The 14,573-nt window shown below is 41.5% G+C and overlaps 1 protein-coding gene across 4 annotated transcripts in view; it reads right to left on the reverse strand.

The window, feature by feature from the left end:
* The window catches only part of SLC4A4 (solute carrier family 4 member 4), a 340,638-nt gene that overhangs the window by 325,527 nt on the left and 538 nt on the right, over nucleotides 1-14,573 (reverse strand). The window lies entirely within an intron of this gene.

The raw sequence follows: 14,573 nt of genomic DNA on the forward strand, positions 1-14,573 counted from the left end.
CATGACTACTGATCTCACCATCCTTCTTTTTCTTCTGCGCCATGTCAGCCATGCTCACCACCAATCCTTTCATGTCCTTCTACTTGGGCCTCTTCATTGATGGCCAATGACTACTCGAGAATGCCAATTTCCCGCCCAGAATGCTCTCTCCTGGGTCTCCTAGTACTCTAAACCTCCAAGGCACTGAAGCACCAGCCACCTCAGGCTACATCACTCTAGAACAGCCGTGGGCAAACTACGGCCCGCAGGCCGGATCCGGCCCGTTTGAAATGAATAAAACTATTGAAAAAAAAGACCGTACCCTTTTATGTAATGATGTTTACTTTGAATTTATATTAGTTCACACAAACACTCCATCCATGCTTTTGTTCCTGCCCTCCGGTCCAGTTTAAGAACCCATTGTGGCCCTCGAGTCAAAAAGTTTGCCCACCCCTGCTCTAGAACCACACTCTGCCACCTAGATCCCGAAGAAGCCCTCTCATAGCCCACCCCACTCAGTCTATCTCATGAAGTGGGCCTTCTGCTTTGTCTTATAGCCTCTTTCTCTCAACATGGCTAAGGCCTCCTCCCTGGGGCACAGTAAGGGAGTAAACAGCATTGTGCCCTCCATTTCCCCCAGCTTTCCCACCTCTCATCCCAGCCTCTAATCAAATCCGCATTTCCTTCTGGCCCAGTAGCTCAATTGGTTAGAGTGTCATCCCAGTATGTTAAGGCTGCAAAGGTTTGATCCCCCAACAGAGCTCATACAAGGGTCAACCAATGAATGCAGAAATAAGTGGAACAACAAATCACTTTCTCTCTTTTCTCTCCTCTCTCTCTCTCTCTCTCTCTCTCTCTCTCTCTCTCTCTCTCTCAAGCAATAAATAAATATAAAGAAATTTTAATGCATTTCCTCATATGCAACTCATGAAAATAGATACGTCGGGGATCACTGCCCATCATATAAGCAAATAGTCAGAGCCTTCATCCCTATTTAAACGCAGCTAAGACATCCTCTTTACAACATAAAGGATAAGCCGAAGAATGTAGAAAGCACAGCAACATGGGAACTCTTGGTGTGGAAGTAATAGTTCCACACATCTCCTGTCCAAAGAGCATCGCTGAGTTATACAATGATAACCTTGAGAGCTGTACACAGGGGAAATTGTTTTCAGTATGTTGTTAAGTTTGTGCAATTTATTTTGGGATAATGTACATCAAAACATATTTTAAGGTAATTTAAGTTTGGACACTTAAGTTTCGGTTATCAGGAAATTCAATTACAGCGAATACTTCATAATGTAATGACAGTAGATAATTAGACCACTCCTGCTACTCAAACAGAGAGATTCACAATTTCCCAGAAACAGGCTCCTCAAAATATTATTGCCCCTTTCTTGATTCCATGGACTCTGCAACTCATAGTATCTGCTGCCCATACTTCAGGTGTTCACAACATCCCATCACTGCTCCCCAAGTCATCGAGGTTCCTTTGGGTCCTCTCTTTGGATACCCGCCTTAGACTGGAATCCCTCAGTCTCTACAGAATTAAGAAGTTATTCCACCAGCTCCTGATTCAAGCAGCAACCTGCTTAATGCCTGGGCTTTATGCTCTAGCCCAGGGGTGGGCAAACTTTTTGACTCGAGGGCCACAATGGGTTCTTAAACTGGACCGAAGGGCAGGAACAAAAGCATGGATGGAGTGTTTGTGTGAACTAATATAAATTCAAAGTAAACATCATTACATAAAAGGGTACTGTCTTTTTTTTTCTTAGTTTTATTCATTTCAAACGGGCCGGATCCGGCCTGCGGGCCGTAGTTTGCCCACGGCTGCTCTAGCCTGTTTTTTTCTGCTGCTCTAGTTATTATATAAAGTATACTGTGTTACTCAAGCCCATACACTAAAGTCTTTCCATCACAGAAGCTAAAAGCTATTGGTCAAACAGGGATATTAGGGCATTAGACTTTCCAAACTCTCTAATTTGTGAACATAATATTACATCTAAGAAAGTTATCCAACACAATGATTTTTAAACCAGCACACAAAACAATATACATATATTTCATTTATTTGGGAAAGCAAAGTATTTCAGATTATCCAAAATGTGCCCAGAACCAAAGGCATTTCAATTCAGCAGTAACACCCAATTTCATTGTATCAGCAGCAAGGCGTGGACTTGATTCAGAGACATTTTATAAGGAGGCCAAGTGATCTGATCATTTTATAACCACAAGTATACAAATGCAGTTATACCAGTGCCATCTGGTCAAGGTCAAGAGCTGAGATAAGACATGCTGGGGCTGGTAAACTTTACAAGAATTGTCATGAGATGTCAGACCCACAGTGTTCTAGACCAACATTCAGTGGCATCTGACAGTGACAGCAAAGAATAAAACATAATTCTACAAAATGGTAAGTGACTTGAGCAAAGTGTTGTAAGAGAGCCCTGGGTAAACAGAGACTATCATCCAAAAACACCAGGTGAGTTCACCAAATATGCCCATGTTCTTTTCTAAATTGTAGGGAAACTTACTCTACCCCAAGATTTGTTCTGCATCTTCTCCTCTTGGAAGAAGCCGGTTTCTCTTTTGGGGTGACAAGTTGCTCATATGTACACCCACTACATGAACTTAAAATTTGTTTTTTATGTTAAGCCTATTTTTCTACTTGTAAGTGGTCCTCCCAGGTCTGATGTTGTAGATTTGGGGGAAAGTGTTCATGACATTATAGGCCTAGGGGAGGTCTCCTTTCAGACTTTATTGTTCAAGACTAAAATATTCACTTCTGTCTTTTCTCTTATAGACAATCCTTTAATCTCATGATTTGCAATCCATTTCTCTACACCTTTCCCAGTTACATCTGTCTTGAGGTTCAAGACGAAACCTTCAAGGGAGCATGCCAGGTTCAGACACATGGATGAACGCAGATATACGGTATTAAAAGATCCCTATTAAAAGGTGATGACAGGCCCTAGCCAGTTTTCTCAATGGTTAGAGCATCGGCCTACGGACCAAAGGGTCCCAGTCAAGGGCACATACCTCAGTTGCAGGTTCCCCAGCCCAGTAGGGGCGTTTGCAGGAGGCAACCAATTGATGTGTCGCTCTCAGATCAACGTTTCTCTTTCTCTCTCTCCCAGATCAACGTTTCTCGTTCTCTCTCTCCCCACCTCCTTCCTCCCTTCTTCTCTCTCCAGAAATCAATGGAAAAAATATCCTTGGCTGAGGATTAAAAATTTAAATAAAAGGTGGTAACAGGCCCTTATTAAAAGGTGATAACTGAACTCAAGTACTATCTGTTGAAATGTAATAGTTACCAGTATACTGAAGAATAGTGTAACATACTGAGATCTCACTGGAAATGTTATGCATACATAATAAATAAAACATTCATTCTAAAAGTCTCAACATATTGTGCATTCACATATAAAGTGCATATAAGGCAAATAATATTCAATGATATTCTGATATGTGTGTTATATCTTCCAAAAATCTTATGAGAATAACATCCAGATTTAATATTCCTAGTACAATATGATCAATAGAATAATGATTTGAATGAGGCAAGCACCAAATTCACAGATGTGAATAAGTACATGAATGACTCCCCTTGCCTTCAATAGGAACACCTTTCGCAACTGAAGCCAGAAAATACTACATGCACCTACTTCTGCATTTTTTCAGAATACCTCTGACATATATTCTTTAGAGAAAGCAAAAAACTTACAATTCCTTATAAATCCTTTTAGGTAAATGCCTTTTTAGAAATCTTAAACGTGTTACTCATTTGGGGAAGCTGGGTACAGATTATGTAAAAACTATACTGTATTTTCACAACTTCCTGTGAGCCTACAATTATTTTAAGACTAGGGGCCCAGTGCACGAAATTCGTGCACTGGGTGTGTGTGTGGGGGGGAGTGTCCCTCAGCCCAGCCTGCCCCCTCTCACATACTGGGAGCCCTCAGGCGTTGACCCCCATCACCTCCAATCGCAGGATCGGCCCCTTGCCCAGGCCTGACACCTCTGGCTGAGGCGTCCGGCCCGGGCAGCGGGGACCTGCAGCTGCAGCGGCCCCGCGATCGTGGGCTCCGCTTTAGGCCCAGGCAAGGGGCCCCTAGCTCCCAGGACTGCCAGCTTCGACCGTGCCCAGCTCCCATCGCTGGCTCCACCCCTACTTCCTGCTATCACTGGCCAGGGCGGCAAAGGCACCTGATTCTCCGATCATGGCTGGGGGGCAGGGCAAAGGCGGCCCCAGGGCTGCCTTTGCCCTGCCCCCCAGCTCTTAGCTCCCCCCTGGGTTTCCAATCACTGTCAGTGGCAGGGGGCTTCTTCCTGCTTTCCCTTTCGCCTCCCTGCATTGTGCCTACATATGCAAATTAACCGCCATCTTGTTGGCAGTTAACTGCCAATCTTAGTTGGCAGTTAACTGCCAATCTTAGTTGGCAGTTAATTTGCATATAGCCCTGATTAGCCAATGAAAAGGGTAGCTCGTATGCCAATTACCATTTTTCTCTTTTATTAGTGTTGAGATAAAAAGTTCATATTAAGTGCTAACTACTCATACTTAATCTCAAAAAAATAGTAACTATAACTGTTTCTAATTCAGAGGACAGATAAAATACAGCCATATCTAAATAGAAAGCTTGGGTAATTTTTCCAAAGAACTGTATTACACATCACAAAGCCTAGTAACAAAGTTTTATCCCAAAAGTGACTGGATTCCAAACTTCATGACAACAAATTTCACAAGAAATATTTGAAAGCCCTAACAGCAATGACCAAAGCTATTATTGCACTTTATCAAGTTTAGATGAAGTTGGGTATAATGACTGGGTACCTCAGATTAGTGTGTCCAGGTTTTTTAAGTACCTAAGTATCATTCCCCCAAGTAAATATTTTCACTAAAGAATCTGCTATCCACGGGGAGGACCACAGAGCTTTTCTAACCCAGTTCCTACAGTGAGCATGCAGCCAGTGTAGAGGGAAACCATGGGCAGTGCAGAGCAATAAGCAATACTAAAGTGACTGAGTAAAGTGCAGAACGCACTACCTTAAGTTTGTCAGCAAAAACAAGTGAGGGTGCTTGAACTGTCTTTTCTCCTGATGTTTTTGGACCAATGTTTTTGTTTCATTTCTTAATGTATTTTTCAAGGGAAGTTATCTTATCTCATTCATCTAAATCTCTTAAGACATTTCCAGTCCTCCTCTCTCTTTTCCCTGGCAGAGTTGCTCAACTCGTAAAGTACAAATGTGTGATCTGTGTGTTTCTGCTTAACCTGTTAACACTCAGCAGTTTTCTAAAGGTGATAGTAATCAGTACTTCGGCAATCTCTGACCATGAGGCCACGCTGCTAACATCATGAGTGCTCATCTCACATTCCTGAGGATGCAGTCTCCAGAGGCCAAAGGAATGGAGGAATTCTTGAAGCAGTTCCACAGTGAGGTCTCACCACAGCTGCAGTCAATGTGCACCCCGCCAGGGGAGGGTTTCAGGAGTGCAGCCATCCACACTCACAGGCACTCACACTTTCGGTCTGACTGATAATCTCACAGAGTCCTCACTCGGGACAAACAAGTCTCACCACGTAACAGTTTCAGGACTTCATTTACAATCATTCCGGAATAGAAGATACAAAAACCTGGCCTGATGTAAAGACATGAGGAATATCTGCACCCAATCGTACAGACAGAAGGCCATGCTGAAGAGCACAAGAAATGAAAAAGCTAATCCCTTTCCCTTGGGATACTGGTTTAGATATTCCCATTGTCATGATCCTAGTCTTTAAAGAGTTGTCCTTCCCTAATCCATAGTGACAATTGTTAAAGACTTTCATGTGCGGAGAGGACACCAAAGGGAAGAACCTTGCTTTCAGGGTTTAATACACCAATAACCAGCCAAGCCTGGATGCTTTGGTTTTAAAACACCCAGTTTACAGTAACTGCTCACGGGAATGAAATCCTCCAGAACAGAAGATGAGGTTTTTCTAAAATTCACCAGTTTTAAAACAGTTTAACAAGGCTCGCCATCATCACCCTTCAGTTTATTTTCAATTTTCCACAGCATTATGTGTATAACAGAAAACAAAATTATTGGTGAATCCATTGTCCACGAAAACACCCCTAAAAGAGCCACATTTGGGTCTAGCACATAGGAAGGATGCTACCTCAGACGCAAATGCCCTCAAAATAATGTAGATTGACTTACATTATTCTGAAGTAAAATTGTTCATGCTCAGTACAAAACAGTTATGGTAATCATGAGAGCCAGCCAACCAAGACAAGACTACCACCAGCTCTCAAAGAAATTCAAATACAGGAAAATAAAGTCAGTCCTTGGGTCAGAAAATCTAATTAGATTTCCACATCGAAATCTAAGTTTCTCCTGCTGCAAGCTGATTTTGTAAATAGATACCTACTAATTATCATGTCATTCTCCAAAATAAAAATCATACAAATGTTCATTGTATTTAATTTAAAAATAAGTAGATGGCACTAACCTCTAATCGGCTGAAGAAAAATGAGGTTGACAAAGTCATACCAACAGCTGGGAATCAAACCTTTCAAGAATGAAGAATTTTTACCCAGGCGCTCTCCCTCAGGGAGCACGTCCTAGCCCCTCCCCTCTCTCCACCCCTCCCCCCAGGCCAGTCACCTGACCTTCCTCACTGCTAAACTCAGAGGGCCCTTCCTTTGCCTCTATGACTTGCTTCCTAAGTCCATTTCTTCTACAAATTACTTCTTCTACCTCTGTGATTTTCTAAATAAATGTTCATTAAAAAAAAAAAAAAGAATTTTCACACAAACGTTTATAAGGCATATGCTGCAAGTTTGCTTTTGATATTATAATCCACTCATCTGAGAACCACCTTATCCACACTAAACTGAAAAGACTCTCAACAAGCTCCAGTCTCCAGCTATTATTCATCCTTAAATATTCAATTTTGCATAAAACATGGTTTCCAAAGTATCAGCACTGGAGGACCCACTGCAATCTTTTAAATCTGGAAGTTTGTTAGCCAGCATTCTAATTATGGAAGCGAAGCATATTCCGTATGTAAGCTTGTGGGGATCACCCAGGAAGTGAAGAGCACTGTAATCATTTTCAAGGGTTCTCCAGGTCTTCTGTGTGCTACTTGGGGACATAAATTTAATATGTGCTATATAGTGAAATGTGTGTTCTCAAACTGCTGCCTATTAGGCTCAATTTTTCAAGCTGATGTTTAATAAACTCTGTTCTCAAGTCAGCTTTACCAAGAAAAAGTAATAGTCCTGAAGAAAAAAATGTAAAACACAGTTTCAATGCCTCAGAGTGACAGATCAAGAAATTTGATTAAATGTGTTTATTCGTTCAGCCAACAATTATTAATATGTCAGGAATACTGTTCTCAGTGCTGGCACAATTTAACTCAAGAATAAGGAATGTTGCCCTGGGCAGGTGGTTCAGCTGGTTGGAGTGGGGTCCTGTGCACCAAAAGGTCAGGGCACATACCTAGGTTGCAGGTTTGATTACCTGTCAGGGCGAGTACAGTACAGGAGGCAACTAATCAATGTTTTCTTTCTTTCTTTCTTTCTTTCTTTCTTTCTCTCTCTCCTCTCTCTCTCTCTCTCTCTCTCTCCCTCTCTCTCCCCCAACCCCCAAATCAATAAAGCATACCCTCAGATGAGGATTAAAAAAATTTTTTTAAGGATAAGGAATGTTGTAGAATACAACAACTGGCATATGAGTTCTGAACAAAGTTTCATAAATATCACCTCATCTGCCCACATAATACCTCTGTGAATTAGGTTGCACTATCATTTTATTTTATTTTTATTTTTTTAAATATATTTTATTGATTTTTTACAGAGAGGAAGGGAGAGGGACAGAGAGTTAGAAACATCAATGAGAGAGAAACATCAATCAGCTGCCTTCTGCACACCCCCCACTGGGGATGTGCCCGCAACCCAGGTACATGCCCTTGACCGGAATCGAACCTGGGACCCTTCAGTCTGCAGGCCAACACTCTATCCACTGAGCCAAACCGGTTAGGGCTGCACTATCATTTTAATGAGAGAGAGAGAGAGAGACAGACAGACAGACAGACAGACAGACATAGATGATTTTTTAAATTCCCCAAATCAAATAACTAGCAAGTGAGAAAACTGGGTCTCCAACCCATATACTACAAATCCATATTTCCATTGGTCACTGGGCAATGGCAGGTTACGAGATGCTCTGCTTTGTAAAAAGGAGATAATACCAGCTGTTTGTGAGGATGTGGAGTAGATGGAACTCTCATAAGGGCTGGCAGGAGAGTGAATTAGTACCACTTTTGAAGGCACTATCTACTAAAACTGGCCCAGAAGTTCAATTCACAACGACACACAACCAAAATTCCCACATTTACCAAAAGATGTATCTAATGACGTTCACAGTAGCACTATTCATAATAGCATAAAACTGGAAACAACCCAAGTGTCCATCAAGAGCGAAATGGATAAATATATTGTGGCATTCTCATAAAATAGAATACCATAAAACAATGAGAATAAACACACTGTTCACACAAAACATAAAAGAACATCACAGGCATAATGAACGAAAGAAGTCAGACACAAGGACATACAACGTGTTCTGGCAGAAAGTTCAATAATAGATAAACAGTCTCAGAAGTCAGGAGAGAAGTTATCTTTGGGAGCGAAGTAATGGCCCAGGGGGTAGGAAAGAGGGGCTTCTGGCTGCTGACAATGGTCTACATCTTGGCCTTGGGGCTGGTTACAAGGATGTGTTCACATTGGTAAGTCCCCCCGAGCTGTTAACTTAAGATTTAATAATGTGTGTATTTTTCTATATACATGTTATATTTCAATAAAAACTTTGCTAGGAAGGAGAGAAAAAGGAGAAGAAGAAAGGGAAAAGAGCGGAGGGAGAAGGCAATGGAATGAAGTGACGCTCCTAGGAAACACCTAGATAGTGGACCATGGCTATGCTTGCTTTAATTCTTACCTCTGCTGTTGGCGCTTAATCTCTTACTTCCCTTACTACCAAGCTGTCCTCTGGTACTTTACAATGTTAGCCATGTGGCTGCCAATACCAGGCCATTTCTATCTTCTAATTTGAGATTTAATGCTTGCTATGGGATTAGAAATCTTATCAGTCATGTTAAAATTGTATGTGCGTTAAGAGTAAACAGATTCTGGCCCAGCTGGTGTGGTTCAGTGGTTAAGCATCGACCTATGAACTAGGAGTTCACGGTTTGATTCCTGGTCAGAGGACAGGGCTCGACCCCCTGAAGGGGGTGTGCAGGAGGCAGCTGATCAATGATTCTCTCTCATCATTTATGTTTCTCTCTCTCTCTCTCCTTCTCCCTTCCTCTCTCTGAAATCAGTTAAAAAAAAATTTTTTTTAAGTAAACAGATTCTGAAGGATCACCTTTCAGTAAAATGAATCCTCTTTAATGTATTTTTTTAACCCTCTATTCTGCCTGCTCAGAGGCTTTTTTTGCTGGAGAATATGCCATATATAGGAGTTCTAAACAGAAGTTGGTACTGGGCCCTATCAGTGAATACTAATCTCCAGACCAAAGCTAGAATTGACTAACATGAAATTCCAGATCGCCAAGTTTTTTATTTGCAAACAGTATAAAAGAGAATATCAATCAGTGACAGTAATTACAAAAAAGAAAAGAAATTGCTGACTTCTTATGCAAGACATTATAAACAGCTTTTCTAATTGTGTTCATAGAACATTATATCAGTTTTAAAGATACTAGTAATACATTCCTTTCTCATTTTGTATTTTTATTAATTTTGATTTTAAAAGTCCCAAAAAAGTATGAGTTTTATTTAAAATCTTTTTAAGGCTTCGCATATAATAATTCAAGTTGAACTTAGGATACCCCTTTTCCACAAAACAATCCACAAATTTTTTTTTTAAAAGAGAGAACTATCAGTTGGTGGCTTTTTATTTCCTTTAGCATCCTGATCTCAAGACCAGCCCTGAAATGGGTCCACGCGACCTGAACGCTCTTCAGTTCAGCTGGGACGGAACAACACTCGTTCCTTTGCGGACAGTCACTCACTAGTTCAAACAGGGGTCACTAGTTCGAAGCTAAAATCCTCATTCTCACCTCCAGTGATAATTTTCCATTTTGTTTAAGAAGAGCATCCGGGCCTAGCCATTTTTGCTCACTGGTTAGAGCAGTGACGGCGAACCTACGACATGTGTGTCAGAGGTGACACGCGAACTCATTTTTTTTGGTTGATTGTTCTTTGTTAAATGGCATTTAAATATATAAAATAAATGTCAAAAATATAAATCTTTGTTTTTTTCTATGGTTGCAAATATCAAAAAATTTCTATATGTGACACGGCACCAGAGTTAAGTTAGGGTTTTTCAAAATGCTGACACGCCGAGCTCCAAAGGTTCGCCACCACTGGGTTAGAGTGTCAGCTCCTGGACTGAAGGGTCTCAGGTTTGATGCTGGTCAAGGACATGTACCTCGGTTGTAGGCTCGATCCTCCCATCCAATCAAGGCACCTATGGGAGGCAGCCTTATTGATGTGTGTGTCTCTCTCTTACATCGATGTTTCTCTCTCTGACTCTCCCTCTCCCTTCCACTCTCTCTAAAAGTCAATGAAAAAATATCCTCAGGTGAGGATTAACAAAAAAAAAAAGAAAAGCATATGAAGTCTTCTGTGTCTGTGTGTCCATGTCTCTTCAACGTGCATAAAACCCCTTACATCTATTTAACGTGCAGGGAAGAAGAATAAGATGAGGTTACCGCTTATATGAAAACAAGTAAAAAAAAAAAAAAAGAAAGAAAACAAGTATAGGTGTGCAATGTTTCACCATTACTATTTCTACCACCATCCTTTTCGAACACATAATTTAATTCAGAGGCTAGTAAGACCTTATCACTGAGGAATAAAATGATAAACTTCATGAAGATTAAAAGTAAAAGTTTTCTCTCCTCTTCGCTATGGCAGGTAAATAAATCCATCACCATCGTGGCTAGCTTCTTTTCAATGCGTCATCGGGAATGCCATTGCACTCCTGAGACTAGAGAAACGTGATAAAAGTCATTGCCACAAAGTCATTACAACAGTCATAAATGAGGCTTTAGGTAAAATAAAGTCAGCTGCCTGAGCAAATGAGTAGTGTGTGTGTGTACGCGCGTGCGCACACACCCGAGGAAAAAGTGAGTAAAAGGTAGGTTAGGAGATTCCATTTCACTGCTGAAATAATAACGGCATGAATTCCAAAGAATATAAAATGGATATAAAATATCATCTTCCTGTGAGAAGGACACCAGCATATTTTCTTTATTTTTTTAATCCTACAGGAGGATACTTTCCCATTGATTTTTAGAGAGAGTGGAGGGAAGGAGGAGGGAGAGGGAGAGGAAGATGAGAGAGAGAGAGAGAGAGAGAGAGAGAGAGAGAGAGAGAGAGAGAGAGAGATTGGTTGCTTCCCGCAGGCACCCTGACCCAGGCTAAATGGAACCTGCAACCCAGGTAGGTGCCCTTGACCTGGAATCAAACCTGAGACCCTTCAGTCTGTGGGCCGATGCTCTAACCACTGAGCAAAACCAGCAAGGGCCGGCATATTTTCTCTTTTGCGACACAAACATATCATATGTTTAGTCATTGGGAGAAAGGCAAAATGTATTTGGAATACAACTTAGCCCTGACTTTATATGAAAGAAACATTCTTCTTCCCTTTCCTAAAATTACTGCACGAAGCCAAAAATACCCTAAAAGTAGCCACATCTTGTTTTGTGAAGTCTTATTACTTTCCTAGGTGCTCCTAAACCACCCATTTGCTACATGACTCCCCCCAAATACATAAATGTCATAAATCACATGTTGGCCTCAGAAATGGCATTAACAGTGAGAAATAAGGCATGTGTTCTGCTTACAGCTTCTCTGGTCCCATCTAATCATGTCTCCTGATTCCTTCCATCTTAGCCATCAAGGAGAAACTACTTAGAAACTTTCGTCCCCATTAGATTTTTTCTCTTCTCAGTTTGTTCTTTCCACTCCCAGTCTTTCTTTTGTTGTTATTAATCCTCACCCAAGGATATTTTTTCCATTGATTTATTTTTTGAGAGAGAGAGTAAAAGAGAGGGAGGGGAAGAGAGAGAGGGAGAGAGAGAAACATCAATGTGAGAGAGACACATTGATTGGTTGCCTCTGGCATGATGCCTCCAACTGGGGCTGGGGATCAAACCTGCAACCCAGGTACCCGGACTGGGAATAGAACTAGAGACCCTTTGGTGTGTAGACCACCACTCTAACCACTGAGCACACCATCCAGGGCTCCACTTCCAGTTTTTTAACATCAACTCCAGTCTTAGATTGCATTCATGTTATTAAAAATAAATACAAAGAAACCCCCGAAAAAAAAACAAAAAAAAAAAAAAGGAGATGACGTGTATTATTGCCACACTTAAGTAGCAATGAGTTCTCTGAGGGCTCTCTCCCCTGACAACAGTAGCCCTAACCTGCAGCGCCCTCAGAGGCAGCCACGAAACCTGGTTAGCTACATGATTCACCAGCTAACGTGGATTTCCTTTCCTTGTGTTTTTCTTTGCAAAGCTATGTCCGGATGATCTCTCTTGTTATCAGAACAAGGGATCAAAACCTGAAAATTGTACTTGCCAGAGCTCAATAAAAAATGAAATTACCAGCAGAGCCTGCTGGAAGTTGTCCCAAAGGTTATCTGATTCCTACCACATTTTTTTCTCTAAACATGATTCCTTGTATGCTTTCACACATTGCTGTAAATGTAGCTAATCATTTAAAAGGCTAAACTAATAACACTAACATTCAAACATTTAAAGTGGTTTGACTTTGGGTGGTGGGCACGCAGTGCAATATACAGATTTTTATATCATGGAAATGTATGCACAAAACCTATATGATCCTATTAACCAATGTCACCCCCATAAATTTAATTTTTAAAGTTATTTTATGTTGGCAAAATGAACTAAAAAAGACACATCGTTATAAACTGAGAGTCCATTCTGACAATCTCACTGGCTATGGCGTCTTATATATGTTAATAAGTCTCCAGAATGAACCCCAGCATTAAATGACACCGAAGCCTCATTTTGAAAACATTCTCATACAAAATGTTGGGGGTGTGCTGGTTTTCTGTTTTCTCAAAAGTAGATATGCCTGGAACTATCAAAACATCCCCTCTTATCCCTCCCTCCCACCCCAACTCTTATAAATGTCCTAAGCCTCAACAGTTCATAAGAGTACTACTTTCCTCTCTCATTCCATAAAGAGGGTGGGGCAAAGGTAGGTTTACAGTTGTTCGTATGGGAAATAATGCAATAAATAGTAAGACAAGAATAAACTCTTATGTTTCGCGTAATCACAGCTGTAAACCTACTTTTGCCCCACCCTGTATGTGGGACTTCAGTGTCATCTTATCAGAAACTCTGGGATCAAATCGAAACTATTCATTTTCAAGAATTAATGTAAAGAGATTTAATGTTAAATGTGCTATCACTACATTTAACTTTAAAATGAAAGTAAAAGGTTTTTTTCTCAGTTGTCAAAGCTATCGAAAAAATAAGCAGACATGCTTCCTTTGATTGGAGTTCTACCAATCACCTCAACCTCAGCGCTATCGTAACCACGGAAATTATTTCAATGCTAATGGGACAGATGCAAGGAGGACGATTCTGAGCCAGAAACTTTGTCAAGAGACATCACAGTGTCTACAAGAAGCTACTGAATACTGCTCTCAGAGCTCTGAAGAATCTATTCGCATCAAAATGAAAAAACCCTAAGGGGCAGTGAACACTTTAATACAGGTACTACCCTAACTCCAAGTCCCAGGTACAGGACAAAGGGAAGTACGGTACAATGCAGGTCTCTAAGGGAAGGAAGTGCTCCAGGGTTTAAGACAATGTGTTTAGTACAGCCCACGAGTAACGATTTCTTCGCAGGAATAACTTTCTCCTGCCCTGAAGTGAAATGGGAAAGAACTGGAGACGGTAAACCAAAGGTAACTGCTCTTCACTGTCGAGGCGGAAAGAGCTTGCTGCAGGCAATCAGGCTGAGCAGCTTAGGCCTCGAGAGGGATGGAGGGGTGGCAAAAACAGAAGTTTTACAAGGAGCTGGAAAATTATGCTTTAGGATGGTAGACCAGAGGTAGAACGGCTTGCTTCATCTTTCACATCTTTCACGCCAAGTTCAGGGTTGGGGTGTGTGTGTGTGTGTGTGTGTGTGTGTGTGTGTGTGTGTGTTCTTTTGTTCTTTAATAACTTCTTCCTTTAATAACTGTTTGCTGCAGTTTGCTGATGTAGTTCTCGGCCCCTGCCTTCCTCGGGTGACTCTTATTAACGGACTGGCAAAGGCTGGGTAAAATGCACTTAAGAAAAAAGAAATCACCTGTCCTTGCCAAGACGCACATGCTGCCTTGCCCAGTACCTGAGCGAGAGCTGCGCTGTCGCCGGCCAAGAGGAATCCCAGTTTAACCTCTGCCTCCCCCTTCCGAACCCACGGCAAATAGCTGTGCCGCTAGCAGCGGATCTGCCTGACTCACCCCCACTCGCGGCGTGCCAGCGAGAGATGTGGAGGCTCCGTGTCGGAGCCGGCAG

This window comes from Myotis daubentonii, chromosome 1 (assembly GCF_963259705.1).
Source record: "Myotis daubentonii chromosome 1, mMyoDau2.1, whole genome shotgun sequence".
NCBI lineage: Eukaryota > Metazoa > Chordata > Mammalia > Chiroptera > Vespertilionidae > Myotis > Myotis daubentonii.